We start from the raw sequence: 15,190 nt of genomic DNA, 5'->3' as shown, positions 1-15,190 counted from the left end.
ACAAAAGAGGTAAAGGATTTAGAGGTACAAACTTCCAGTTACAAAATCAGTAAGTCATGGGGATGTAATATACAGTCAATAATACTGTAAGAATTTTGCATGGTGACAGATAACTAGACTTAGGGGGATTTTGTAATGTATAAAAATATCAAATCACTATGATATACACCTGACACTAATAGGATATTGTAAGCCAATTATACCTCAATTTAAAGTATATAGGCTCACCAGCAATACTGACACTAGTATTTCCTTGCATGCCTTCCAAATATAGTTATAATTGTATTTTTCATTGTGTTTTCTTCTCCTCAAATTTTAAGCTAGAAAAGCCTCCACTTGGATTTTCTTCCCTCAGTTCTTACATTTCTCCTCAATCTTCCCATCTTGATCTGGTCCATTTCTAGAACTAGAAGTTCTAGAAATTTTGCAAAAGCAAAACTTTGAAAACTTATGTTTCCTTAAACTTTCAAAATCCCTAACAGTGACATAAGCAATTTAATTCACAGAATGGCTTGTGAACAACATCCAAAAATTATCACAAGGCTATGAATATTATGTCTCAGAACTATTTTAGAAATCATATTTACACCTGCAGAAAGGTTAAACGATTCACCTATAAGTTCCATTAACCAATCAGCAAATGAAAAACTATTGTTTGTATCTCTACGGGCATTTTTATTCTTAAACTAATGATTTATTTACCTTTGGATTATCAATTCTCAAGTGAAAGCAACAATCAACTGAAATCCAATAAATTTCAGCTTGATAAAATACATGTTAACAGACATGACATTGATAGATATTAACCAAGTGATGGTAACTACCTAACATTTAACCAAGTAAGCAAATAACCAAGGCAGAGGTTTCGGCTACCACTAATCTACCACTACAACTCAAAATACTTTGAAAACTGCATACTCATCCAATTGTTTCTATATCTTTAAACATAACATTAAAAAGCTCCTGATTATTACATTTCAAAATTTAGATGAGTCATAGTGCTTTGTATACAAGAATTGAATGTGAATCAAAATTGTAAATATGCACCTGCTTTGCTAGTCAAAAAGTAAACGTGGACAGATTCAGAAAGATTAAAGCATAGAATCATAAAATACATTGTTTTAAAAATGGTCGCTTCCCAACTGTTAACACAGTTCAGTAAACATGCCAATCACCCCTCCTCTCCTTGAACATTTCAAAATTACAGAATACTTCTGATCCCATCCTCTCACTTTACACATAGGCACCTAAGACCTAGGGTCTTTCATAGTACAGTTAGCAGGATTACAACCCATCTAGCCATCATGGCTGAGGCTTACTAGAGGTGAAAGTAAGAAAAACTGAATGAGGTCTCAGAAGAGCTCTCATTTGATATAGAATCATGAGCTTCTGTACCTAAACCTGTAACCTGAAATTGAACCATCAACAAAAAGAAACCGACATCCCAAATCTAGACAAGGAAACTGGCAGATACAATGAGGGAAAAAGGCAGGGAATGTCATTTTAGTTTCTGACATAAAACCCTAACCATTAAGGAATTCATCCAAAAAATGTTGTCCAATGGATGAATGATTGCATGATACTTGACAGGATGACTTCACTGATATTATACGCTCCAATTTCAGGAACTAAACTGAAGGATCATGATGATGCCACAGCTGAAATTAAAACTCATACGTGCAACGCACAACGGCAAGTCTCTGCAAATCTCCGCATAGGTGTTGTAGGCATTTCACTATATATATATATATATTTTTTTTTTCAGGTAATTCCAGCAAGGGAGGACAGAGCCAGAGAATCAGAAGGTCTGAAAACAGGCCCTGCTCACCCATAAGCCTTTGCATTGAAGTGGACAGGATCCGAATGAGTCACTGGTAATGAGAAGGAGACCGTCCCCGTCCCCCCAGGTCCCCCACCTCCCGACCAGAAAGGAAGCGACCCAGAATCTCTTGCACTGCCTTCAACTAGGGAACCGGTCAGGGAAGAGTGGAAAGACTGCAACCTGCTGCAGGTTAAGTATGCAAGGATCGCGCGGATCTGTTTCCGAGTCAAGATCCTGCGGAGCCCCACCGCAGGCACCAGAGCCGGCCCCGCCCGGGCCTCACGGAGCTCTCTAACGCAGAAGGCCTAGTCCTCCTGGAGGTCAGAGTCGAGACAGGAAAGGACGAGGCCAAACGGTAAGACCTGTCCCCTTGCTGGCCACCCACGCCCTGGTGCGGCCCTGCCGCCACATGCTCCACTGCCGCGGCTCCCAGCACAGCCCCAGGCCTGCAGGGCCTAAACCGCCCTCCACGCCAAGCTGAGACAGGCCCCAGGCGAGGGCGATCCAGCGGCCTCTGAGCAGGGGGCAGCGGCCCGCAGTCGGCCGCCTGCCACCCCGCATCGCTTACCTCCCTTCTGCCACAAGCTCAGCCCCGCGCCTGCTGCCTGACGTGGCCCGCCCCGCCGCCTCGAACGCCTGGGGGCGGGGACTACGGGGAGAGAACCAATGGACCGCAGAGTGCGAGTGCCTGCCACGCCTCCTCCGACTCCGGCCCGCCCCTCCTCGCTACGTCGCACGCAGGCCCAAGGCGGGGGCCGCGCACTGCGGCTTGAGGGCGGCGTGGGCGGCTGAGGGCTCCTCGGCCGGGGCCTGGGGGCAGCAAGCGCGGCGCCGGCAGGTGGGGGCCGTGGGGCTGCACCGCAGTGGGGATTAGCCCACGAGACAGCACATTAAAGGAACTCCCCTGGAGATGCTGCTGCGGCGTGCGCGGGCAGTCCTGTTGGCAGCCTGCCCTTATGCAGCTTTTGACGATGCAAAGCAGCATCTTGGCCTTTGGAGATTTTGTTTCTCAGGAAAAAAAAAAATAGTAGTCCCGATAACATGAAGGATTCAGAAAATGTATGCAAACAGCCGGCTTCTCACTTCGTTATTCCCCCTGTAGCTGCTGCTTCGTATTTTTACTCCCTTGGCCAACACGGAGTACTGCAGCTCTCGGTGCTATACTGGTACATCCACCTGTTGGATAGTCCTGTAGGACGTTATAGCCTGGGTATTTCTGCTTGGTTAATCTGGGGAGAGCAGGCGCACCTGTTACTATTTTTGTCTAATAATTACTGAGTGTCCACCTGTGCGTGAACATTCCTTTTTTTTTTTTCCATAGGAAGGATGTAAAATACCGCGCACCAGAGAACGGAAGCTAAAGGAGGCAGCAGGAAGAGAAAGAAAAAAAAATGAGGTTATGAAGGAATGGTAAAAATTATATACAAGAGTTAAGTTGCTCTAGAGAACCTGACTTACCCAGCAGTTTCCAAAGTACCTTCAGAAGTAGGTATGTATATAGGGGTGTTTGGGTGCTCAGAGATCTCACAGTTGGTGAAATTGAGCCCTGCCTCCACTTCCTCCGTGGCAGCACAGAGCCTGTTCACTCGAGTTCTCTCTCTCTCTCTCTCAGAACATTTTTTTAAAAAAAGAAGATATATGTAAAAGTGGGGAGCTTTTTCAAAAACGCTAGTACCTAGAGCCCATCACTAGAGATTCTCAATTTAATAACTCTGCTCTGAGTCCTTGACATTGGTACTCTTAAGCTTCCAAAGTCTTTTGGTGCTGACAAGAGTTCTACTTCTCATTTGTAGGAAGGATTTGGTTCCCTATACTCCACTTTAGAAAAGTAATTGTATACCACAGACCATTTCAGTTTGCTCAATAACCTATTATGCATTCATTCTGTAAGAATTTATCTGAATTAATTTTAAACCTACTAATATATTCAATCTCTGTTACCTGTTGAGATAAAGTAGTATTATAAGGTTTATAATTGCCTTCTTGATTTTATGGAATTTGATGTGTTGACCTTAAAAAGAAACTGGCAGTTATTTTACCAGCAAAAGATGGGTTTATACAGGAAATAGCAGAGAATTGCAATCCAGGACATGCAAGCTACAGCAAAACCATAGGCAAGTCCAACAAAGGGGAGGAATATTATTTTATGGAGAAGAAGAATGAAATCCAATGAAAATCCATTGGAGGAAAGCAAGAGTTCAGGGTGATACTGGTTTCTCATTGGCTGAGTTGCAGGGGTAGTCCCTTTCTTGTCCGAAGTGCAAGGTACATCCTCTCCCTGTTGGGGCCTGTAATTGATGATTCTTTCCTGTTGAGGATTCTTCTGTTGGGTCTGTAATTGACATTGAGTGGTATGGCTTTTCCTACCAGGCTCCCCTTCAGGTATTACAAGTCCACTATACTGAGGTTTTCCTTAATTAATTTTCACAGTTGATATTTTCCTTCAGTCATAATAATTCCAAATGCTTCAGCGCTTCTTTTAGGACCATTTTAATTCTTTATTTCCCCCTGGTTTAAGCCATTTTAATTTTTTTAATATGTATTTATTCTTGAGAGAGAGAGACAGAGCGAGAGCAGGGGAGGAGCAGAGAGAAAGGTAGACACAGAATCCAAAGCACACTCCAGGCTCTGAGCTGTCACCACAGAGCCTAACGCAGGGCTTGAGCTCATGACCATGAGATTATGACCTGAGCCCAAATTGGATGCTTAACCAACTGAGCCACCCAGGCACCCCGAAGCCATTTTAATTCTTTTTAAAAATTCTTCTATTCCCTTGGGGTGCCTGAGTGGCTCATTCAGAAGAGCATGTGACTCTTAATATCAAGGTCATGAGTTCAAGCCCCACATTAGGTGAAGAGATTACTTAAAACTTTTTAAAAATTCTGTTCCCATGTTTCTTGAGACACATTAGTCAAAATTATAAGTGAACACTTAACTATGTGAAGAGCACTGTCCGATCAACTCATTTAATCTACAAAACAACTTATGAAGCCAGTATAGTTATTACCTACATTTTATAAATAAGAAGTATTAGGCACAGAATGGGAAGCATCTTGACCAAGAACATTCATCTACTGAGTGGCAAAACCAAAATTTGAATTCAGGCACTCTGGCTCTCAATAAATTAATTTCCTGTCTCTGCTATAGAAAGCCTGGCTTTTAGGAGTACATAGGGAAGTGCCCTTTTTAAAAAAATTACTTTAATGTTTATTTTTGAGAAACAGAATCTGAAGCAAGCTCCAGGCTCTGAGCTGTTAGCACAGAGCCCCATGCAGGGCTCAAACTCATGAACTGTGAGATCTTGACCTCAGCCAGTCAGATGCAACTGACTAAGCCATCCAGGCACCCCAGCAAACACCCTTGTAAAGACTGATGTAAATAGGAGCACGAGGGTGGCTCAGTCAGTCGAGTATCTGATTTTGGCTCAGGTTATGATCTCACAGATTCTGAGTCTGAGCCTCACATCAGGCTCGCTGCTCTCAGCCTGTCAGTACAGAACCCATTTGGGATCCTCCATTCCCCCTCCCCCCTCTCGCCCCCCTTATGCTCTCCCAAACAATAAATAAGTATTAAAATTTAAAAAATAGTGATGTAAGTTAGTATGTGATTTTTTACTTTTTAAAAAATCTTTTAAATGTTTTGTTTATTTTTGAGAAAGAGAGAAAAACAGCACAAGCAGGGAAGGGGGAGAGAGAGAGAGAGAGAGATACAGAATTTGAAACAGGCTCCAGGTTCGAAGCTGTCAGCATAGAGTTCAGCTCAAGGCTCAGATTCACAAACTTCAAGATCATGACCTGAGCAGAAGTTGAATGATTAACCGACTAAGCCACCCAGGTGCCCCAATTTTTTTTTTAAGTAACCTCTGTGCCCAATATGGGGCTTAAGCTCACTACCCTGAGATGAAGAGTTGCATGCTCTACTGACTGAGCCAGCCAGGTGCCCCTATGATTTTCGATTTTAAAACTTCAGATTCATGGCACCCAAGTGGCTCAGTCCATTAAGAGTCTGACTCTTGATTTTGGCTCAGGTCATGACCTCACAATACATGCGTTCGAGCCCCACATCCAGCTCTGCACTGACAGGGCAGAGCCTGCTTGGGATTCTCTCGCTCTCGCTCTCTCTCTGCCCCTCCCCTGCTTGTGGGCACACATGCATTCTCTCTCTCTCTCTGTCTCAAAAGCTGCTAGTCCACGACAAGTGCTGAAATCAAAAATAAATAAGGACAATGTATTGAGTCTTCCTAAAAATAAATATATCCAATTTAAAGAATGGTCCTTTTTCTGAAATTATGTTTTGGTGGTGGAGGTGGTAGTGTTAAAAATGTTCTCTCTTGGGGGCACCTGGGGGGCTCACTCAGTTAAGCATCCGACTTCGGCTCAGGTCATGATCTCACAATATGTGAGTTTGAGTTCAGAGCCTGGAACCTGTGTCAGATTCTGTATCTCCCTCTCTCTCTGACCCTCCCCTGCTTGCACTCTGTCTCTCTCTCCCTCAAAATAAATAAACATTAAAAAATTTTGTTTAATATTCTTTCTTGTATAGAATGATAATTTACTAATTATACTTGTTTGGAGTTTGGGTTTTTTTTTTAAGTTTATATATTTTGAGAGAAGACAGCGCAANGCGGGGGGGGGGGGGGGGAGGAGGAGAGAGAATGAGAATTCCAAGGAGGCTCTGTACTATCCATGCAGAGCCTGGTGCGGGGCTCAACCTCACAAATCGTGAGATTGTGGCCTGAGCCGAAACCATCAATCTGACACTTAACCCAGGTGCCCCGAGTTTTGGGTTTTTTTTTAAAGTTTTTGATGTTTTACTGATTTAGTTTGGTTAATTTAGGGAGAGGGAAACTAAGATGCCAGAGGAGTGTAGTCCAGTCCTCTCCCTACTGCATACCCACAGCAATGGCCCAAGTTGTGTTCGGGTGCTAGAAATGTTTGTAAGTGATAATAACACACTTCAAAAGAAATCAGGGTCAAGGTTAGAAAACAAAGATTAGAACTGGTTCTGATAGGCCAGCTGTGTTGTTAGCCAGGAGGAAAAGGCTCCTGCCTGCTTAATTAATCAGATTAGCTAAGTAGATTGGTTTCCTTCTGAGCTGAAAGCCAAGAATGGGGCCTGAGGGAATACAGCTACTATATGCAGTTACAATTTGATTGAGGTAAGACCTAGGAAGGTCAGCTTGGTGGAATAGGGCGCACCCATATCTGATACGGATATTTCAGAGCCCTTATACCCTGACAGTCAGCCTGGGGAGATTTTTTCAGAAAGGGCCGGGAGAGGGAGGCCTCTCTCAGAAGCAATGGGATGGGCATCCACTCCATTCATATAACTTGCCAAGGTGGAGCTAGCTTGAATACTAAAAGGGCCAGGACAGGTGGAATTTTCAATGGAAGGATGAAAACACGCTTCAAATCTATACATTATTTTCCGGATAGGCTTAGATTGTGAATGCAAATGAACTATTTGCCTTTTAAATATTCAAGACGAACCACTGTCTTTAAGAGGTAAGCAAGCAGACAGCCTTTCTCAGTTAACCTTCGTGTATTATTTCCCCTGAAGTAGTTAGGCAGTTAGTTCTCTATTGTACCAGACCCTTTAGATAAGTACACTTTTTGAAGTCGGCATAGAAGGGCCTATTGACTTTAACAACAACAAAAGAAAGAGAGTAAGAAAAATGTGTCCACTCCCAAATCATTAACTGAACTGAAAGGAATATGCTAACAAAGAAAGACACTGTAGTCTGAATCCTGCGCTGTAAGGGAAGGTCACGTCACCCACAGCATCAGGAAAGGCACAAAGCCTTGAACTCAGGCCCAAGCATGCTGGGCTAGCTTAACACACTCACGCATTCATCAGCAGGCATGAGACCGGGAGGAGAAATTCAGAACTGAGTCACACAGCTCCACTGTGGACACATTAACAGAAAGCAATCTTATTAGATTTAATTAGTTGTGAGGACATGGCTCCCAATAGTTTCCCATTTCTTTCAGCGTAAAAGCCAAAGTCCTTACAAAGGCCAACAAGTCTATACATGATTGGCTTGTCCTGCACCATGTATTTCCATACACACACGCGCACGCACGCATACACACACACGCTCACACACACACAAAACCAATTCTGCCTTTGACTTTGCCTTCCACCCTCCTCACCAGCTCACTTGACTTCAGTCACCCTCCCCCCTTGCAGGACCTTCTGGACTCATTCCCTTGGATCACAAAAGTCAGCCAAGACATTACCTTCCGGGCAAGGCCCACTCCAGCAGTCTGGGTCCCACCAGGAAACAGCACAATCAAATTAGGAAAATTGGAGGAGACTTAGATAAGAGCCTAGAAACAAAGGGATGGTCAGGGAACAAAGAGATTACAAGAGAGACTTAGTAATGGGGGGGGAGGCAAATCACCCCTGAGCCTCAAAGGGCAAGGGGAGGAGGAGTTAGCAAACAGTGAGGAGGCTGTCTACATAGAGACTACCTGACAGGAACTGGGATCGTCCATCGAGGAACACAGTCGATCCATAGTGACCCAACAGGAGCAGAACCCAGGAATTAATACCTTCACCTTCCTTGTTCTTATTTCTCCTTCTGGATCTTCTGAAGCAAAGGAAGCTCATGGAGTGCATACAGGTCAGCCTTCTGGGGGACAGGGAAGGGGCAAAAAGAAGCTGTCTGGCACTTTTACCTCTGACACCCACAACAGCTTCTGCTGTATAACAAACCACCCCAGAATTTAGTGGCCTAAAATTACAAACATTTATTTCTTCTCAGAATCTTGTAGGTTGCCCAGAGTTCTTCTGATAGAGGCTGGCTTTGCTATTCCCTCCTGAAACTACTTCTATGTCTGCAGTCAACTGGCAGCTTGGCTGGTCTATGGTGGCCTCATTCACGTACCCGGTGCTTTGCTCAATGTCCACTGGGGCAAAAGGGATGATGTGGCCATGTATTTCTACTGACCGTAACCAGTCACTTTTCTTACTCATCAGACATTATTGGTAGATTAGGCAGTTAGGTTCTAACAGAATACCTGGAGGCCCACAGAGAGGAAGTCCCGGCCAGCTGTTGACAAAGTCAGAGCTGTCCAGGCAGCACTCCACTAGAAGCCAGATCAAACCAGATAGGCTCAAGATGGCTGACAAAGTAGGCCTGAAAGCTGACCAAACAAGGAAGAAAAGGCATAAAACCCTGCCTCCAAGAAATACCCACCCCAAGTAATCAATATGCCACCCCTTTGTTAACAACAGCCAATAAAGGATAGAAACCCAAACCCCAGGGCATAGCGCCAACTCATCCACTGTCAGGCTGCACGCGCTCCAGGGCTCCCTCTCTCTCTCTTCCTCATGTTTTCTCTCCCCCCCACCCTTTTTCCCCATCCTTTTCTGTCTCCTTTTCTCTCACCCACCCACTTTCACATCTCCAGGGTGCACTTTCACTTTAATAAAGTTTCCCGCTTGTGTTGCCTGTCCGCTCTGTTGTGTGTCTGCCCTTGAATTCTTTCCTGTGAGGAGACCAAGAACCTTTGGCGACATCTTTGGGACTGGCTGGGTCGAGGCCTCAGGACCCAGGGTCTCCCCAGTTCAGCTGGCAAAACTACCAAATCCTTATTAATATCAAGACACGTTGTTTCAATGGAATTCTCATGTTAAAACAATCCCAATTTTTATTCGATTCATGAATGTTCCCAGCCCCAGGGGACGGAACATGATTGATCTAAACCAGAGGTCAACAAGTTTTATTTTCTGTAATGAGCCCAAAAGTAAATATCTTAGGTTTGTGAGCCAAGATTCAAAATTAAAGATGTTAGGGGCGCCTGGGTGGTTCAGTCGGTTAAGCTTCCGACTTTGGCTCAGGTCATGATCTCACAGTTTGTGGGTTCGAGCCCCATGTCAGGCTCTGTAATGACAGCTAGCTCCGAGCCTGGAATCTACTTCAGATTCTGTGTCTCCATCTCTCTCTGACCCTCCCTGCTCACACAGTCTCTCTCTCTCAGAAATAAATAAAACATTAAAAAAAATTTTTTTAAATTAAAGACGTTATACAGATATTTGAGTAACAATAAAGAAAACCAATTTCAACAAAATTCTTATTGATGAAATCTAAAACATAATAATTGAGTGCAATCATTCCTCTTTAAGTTTATTTATTTACTGGGGTACCTGGGTGGCTCAGTCGGTTGCACGTCCGACTTCAGCTCAGGTCATGATCTCGCAGCCTGTGGGTTCAAGCCCTGCATCGGGCTCTGTGCTGACAGCTCAGAACTTGGAGCCTCCTTTGGATTCTGTGTCTCCCTCTCTCTCTGCCCCTCTGCTGCATACACTCTTCTCTCTCTCTCTCTCAAAAATGAGTAAACATTAATTTAAAAAATTTGTTTTTAAAAGTTTATTTACTTTTTGAGAGAAAGAGAGAGATCAGGGAGAGGGGCAAAGGAGGGGGAGGGGGCTGGAGAGAATCCCAAGCAGACTCTACACTCAGCACAGAGCCCAACCTGGGGCTCTATCTCATGATGGTAAGATCACAACCTGACCTGATGTCAAGAGTCTGACGCTCAACTAACTGAGCCACCCAGGCATCTCTGAGTACAATCATTTCTCATACAGGTTTCCTAATGAGAAGAACAGAATTCTTTGCTAGAGGATAATAGTTCATTTCATTGGAGTTCAGTGTTAGTCCTCTCTATCATTAAAATCAATTACACACGTTCATCCATTAAGGTTCATCTATGAGATTTTATGCATTTCATTTTTGAGAATGTCTTTTCAAATGGATACATATGACCAAATACTTCTATCAGCCTGTGAGAGTATGATTTTAATTGAGCATATTTATCACTTGGAAGTAATTTACAAAGTCCTATTAGATTCTCCTCTTGATATTTGCCGATTACCATGCCATTCTATCGCAGATTAATCACTTCCAATTGAAGACCCTCAATTGCAAAGGTAAATGGATTTTGAAATATGCAAAATTCCTTTCCACTTGAAGTGAGATCCAAACATGCTTTTGGAACCACAATCTGAGCTTAAAAAGTATATCCTCTGCAAATTCTTGTAGAAATGGAGATCTTGATTTAAAATTAAAAAAACGTTGACAGCACAGGAAGTATATTAAACGGCTTGACATTACTTGTGTTTCAAACAACATTAATTGTTGTTAAAAGACTTACCCCAGTATAACTTTTACATATAAGTACTGTTTGCCTTGTTTTATATATTTTTAAAATTTTTTTAATGTTTGTTTATTTTTGAAGGAGAGACAGAGTGTCAGTGGGGGCAGGGCAGAGAGAGAGGGAGACACGGAGTCCAAAGCAGGCTCCATGCTCTGAGCTGTCAGCACAGAGCCCAACGTAGGGCTTGAACTCATGGGTCGAGATCATGACCCAAGCCAAAGTGGGACGCTTAACTGACTGAGCCACCCAGGCGCCCCACCTTGCAGTTTCATATTAAGAAACATGATCAAGTCCACAGCTAAAGCTAAATTTTCAAAGCCATTTAGTGCTCAATAAAAGTGACTGAAGGAAGTTCTCATTCCAAAAAATTTCAGGCTCAAAACGGAGTTCAAAAACTGCAATAAAACTTTCTTTCCCCCTGCTAAGCCATCAAATTGCTTGTGCGTTCAGGTAAGTCAGGATATTCAGGTTTAGTTTTTGACAACAGTTCACAGGACTGATGATCGTTAAGTCCATCAGAGTACATGAAGTTCCCCTGGGAGACTACTGGTTCAAAAGCAGAAAAATTCAAACGCTTTCTGCCAATTACCCACTGAGGACCAACACAATGATAAACTACAGGCTTTAAATACCTGCATGTTCACAAGCCTTATAAATTTGTTCAAAGAAGGCTTTTCTGCTCTCTATATTTTCAAACTTTATTTATTTATTTTGAGAAAGAGAGAGAGAGTGCAGGAGGGGCAGAGAAAGGGAGGAGAGAGAGAGAATCCCAAACAGGCTCGACACAGTCACCGCAGAGCCTGACTTGGGGCTCAAGCACACGACCTTTGAGATCATTGATGACCTGAGCCGAAACCAAGAATCGGATGCTTAACCTGAGTCACCCAGGCACCTCCACGTATATTTTTTATCACCATCCCTTGTAAAGCATCTTAGCAGATTCCACTTCAGCTTGTACTGAATTAAAGTTTCCTCAATGTCTTTGAAAACATACTCACCTAGAGTTGTTTCATGCAGAAAATTCATACAGGTTGCTTCTTCTGTCACTTCTAACTCAGTATCGACTCCTTGAATAAACAACAACTGATCAGTACTAGGAACATCTGTCGGTTCATCAAGAGCTAAGGAAAACCACTCAAAACCATTTACTTTGTTTTTTAATTAGCTATTGATGGTGCCGACAGTGTCCTCAACTCTAAGCACCAGTTACTCACGGAAAGGCTAACGGTCTTAAACAAGAATATTTTTTGCAGAAACATTTCTTTAGCCGCTGCAATCAAATGTGATTTAATTAACTCACCATCAGTAAACAGCCTTCCTGGCTTGATTAACAAATGAATTACTCAGAAACTTACTTTGATTGCAGCTTTTTCATTTTTGTATATATTTTAAGCTTATTTATTTATTTGGAGAGAGAAATACAGAGAGAGAGCACAGCAGGGGAGGGGCAGAGAGAGAGAGAGAAGGTGAGTGAGAATCCCAAGCAGGCTCGTGCACCAACCATGAGATCATGACCTGAGCTGAAACGAAGAGCAGGACACTTAGCTGGCTGAGCCACCCAGGTGCCCCTCATTTTTATCTTTGTAAAGCAATTCTGCTGATGAGATAGTGCATCTTAAATTATACTTTTCTTATCACTGCTTTCCTATGAGTTTGGAATATTATGAGGAGTCTGGGAATGTTAATGTATATTGTAATCACAGGTGTAGTGTTGCTGCACGATAAGTGCATACTTTGCCATCTAGTTTGATAACAAAGTGATCCACACTCTTTATGCCTTAAAAGCGTGTGGTAAAAGGGGATTGATGTCACCAAAATATCCAGTAGGACCCCAGCTTCTGCTCCCCCACAAAAATCAATAATTGGCTATCCATTAACAAAAGCAGTTCCAGGAGAGCTCTGGCATCCACTTAAGACACGTCAGCACCACAGCAGAACAAAAAAACCCAAGAATAACTGTGCAAGAGGGAAGACAGCTCAGCTGTGCCTGCATCTACCCATCCCCCAAGCTGCCACTGCCCGGTGCCCAGAGGGAATTTCCCAATTAGGAAGCGCTCCCCTCACCAGGAGAGCAAGGGCAGGGTGAGCCACCAGCTTTCTCCACCTTTCGGGACAGGGCACAAATGCCCTCCTTCAGTTTCACTCAACCCAGACCACAAAGCTGAGACATACAGAGACAGCCAAGGACAAAGAAGAAAAGCAGGGACCAGCAGCAGCAGCAGCTACTCAGCTGAAGCGATTGTGGTTCAAAGTGACCTGCTTTGCAGACAAACTCGGCAGATTCCAATACTGAAGAATCCAGCAGGCAACACAGCGTCATCAGAGACCTGTAGATTTCACCTTGACTTCACCCCACAGCTCTTCATGCTCATTGACGCCAGGCGCCGAGTCCCTCCCTGCCCCCTTCCCCACCCCCACGCCCATCATAGCCAGGGAACTGTGCTGATGCTGTCACCAGACTCCAGACACCACTCACACCCAGGGGATGACGGTGCAGCCGCCGAAGAGCATGCCTATGGCCACAGCACACAGCTACTTAGGGGCCCGGATCAGGCCCTGTCTTCTGTCACCGGCCCGCACCACTGTGTCGGCCCACAACTAGTCCTTCATCTAAGTACTATCCCAGCCCCTGTCACCAGCCTCTACTGCCGTGGGTCCATGGCAAGACCCGGCAGCCACACTCCGCGTCCGGCAGTGTAGTTTACGCCCACAGCCAGGGTCCCCAGAGCTTGGCCTGAGCTCTTGCTGCCTCCCTGGGCCCTACCACTACCCCTGCAGTGGCATTTGTTACAGGCCTTTGCCACCTCATGGGCGCCTACAGCTGACCTTTGCAGTCAAGTGGGTGCACACCGTTGGCTGCAGCCACCTCTACTGCCCGTCCTGGTCACTAGAGACACAACATACCCAAACTTCGGAGATATAGCAACAGCATTTCCAAGAGGGAAGTTTACAGTAAATACCTACCTACATCAAGAAAAAAAGAAGAGGGTGCCTGGCTGGCCTCAGTCAGTAGGGCATGTGACCCTTGATCTTGGGCTTGTGATTTCAAGTCCCACCTTGGGTGCAGAGATTAGTTAAAAATAAAATCTTTAGGGGCGGCTGGGTGGCTTCGTCAGTCAAGTGTCTGCCTTTGGCTTGGGTCATGATTCACGGTTCGTGGGTTCAATCCCCGCATCGGGCTCTGTGCTGACACCTCAGAGCCTGGAGCTGCTTCAGATTCTGTGGCTCCATCCCTGTCTGACTCTCCCCCACTCGCTCATGTGCTCCCTTTCTCTCTCTCCTCTCTCTCTTTCAAAAATAAATAAACATTTAAAAAAATTTTTTAGGGGGACCTGGGTGATGCAGTCGGTTAAACGTCCGACTTCGGCTCAGGTCATGATCTTACGTTATGTGAGTTCGAGCCCCCCCTCAGGGTCTATGCCTACAGCTCGAAGCCTGGATCCCGATTCAGATTCTGTGTCTCCCTCTCTCTCTCTGCACCTCTCCCACTCAAGCTCCGTCTCTCTCTCTTTCAAAAATAAATAAACTTTTTAAAAGTTTTTATTAATTTTTAATAAAAAAATAAATAAAGAAATAAAATCTTTAAAAAAAGATACCAAATAAACAACCTAACTTTATACCTCAAGGAACAAGAAAAGAATAAACTAAGCCCAAAATCAGCAGAAAGAAGGATATAACAAAGATCAGAGCAGAAACTAAAACAAAAACAAAGAAAAAAAAAAAGAAGAAGAAAAGCAATTCAAAAGATTAACGAAATTAAGAACTGATTTTAAGGAGTACCTGGATGGCTTAGTCAGTAGAACATGCGACTCTTTTTTTAATGTCTTGTAGTCTTTTATTTTGAATATATATGCACATGTGTAAATATATGTGCATATATTTTTAAAGTCAAATAGAATTGGGGTGCCTGGGTGGCTCAGTTTGTTGAGCGTCCACTTCATCTCTGGTCCTGATCTAATGATCTGTGAGTTCAAACCACATGTCAGGCTCTGTGCTGACAGCTCAGAGCCTAGAGCCTGCTTCAGATTCTGTGTCTTCCTCTCTCTCTCTGCCCCCTGCCACTCACGCTCTGTCTCTCTCTCTCTCTCTGTCAAATACAAATAAACGTTAAAAAGAATTTTAAGTCAAATAGAATATTAATTGTAGTTTTTTCAGTTTTATATTTTATTTCTATTTTTTTAAATATTTTTATTTATTTCTAGGAGAG

At 43.8% G+C, this 15,190-nt stretch overlaps 1 protein-coding gene across 2 annotated transcripts in view; it reads right to left on the bottom strand.

The window, feature by feature from the left end:
* FOCAD (focadhesin) overlaps positions 1-15,190 on the bottom strand; it is a 377,756-nt gene that overhangs the window by 317,502 nt on the left and 45,064 nt on the right. Inside the window, exon 1 of one of the 2 annotated variants that reach the window (XM_077774670.1) lies at positions 2,391-2,442. The exons of the other annotated variant lie outside the window; for it this stretch is intronic. The gene's annotated coding sequence lies outside the window, so the exon portion shown is untranslated. Of the gene's footprint in view, positions 1-2,390; positions 2,443-15,190 lie in introns of those variants that run through there. 2 annotated transcript variants of the gene reach the window in all.

Source organism: Crocuta crocuta, unplaced genomic scaffold (genome assembly GCF_008692635.1).
Source record: "Crocuta crocuta isolate KB4526 unplaced genomic scaffold, BGI_CrCroc_1.0 scaffold425, whole genome shotgun sequence".
Classification (NCBI taxonomy): domain Eukaryota; kingdom Metazoa; phylum Chordata; class Mammalia; order Carnivora; family Hyaenidae; genus Crocuta; species Crocuta crocuta.
Note: the sequence above shows the minus strand (reverse complement) of the source record. Positions and strands in the feature narration are given on the sequence as shown.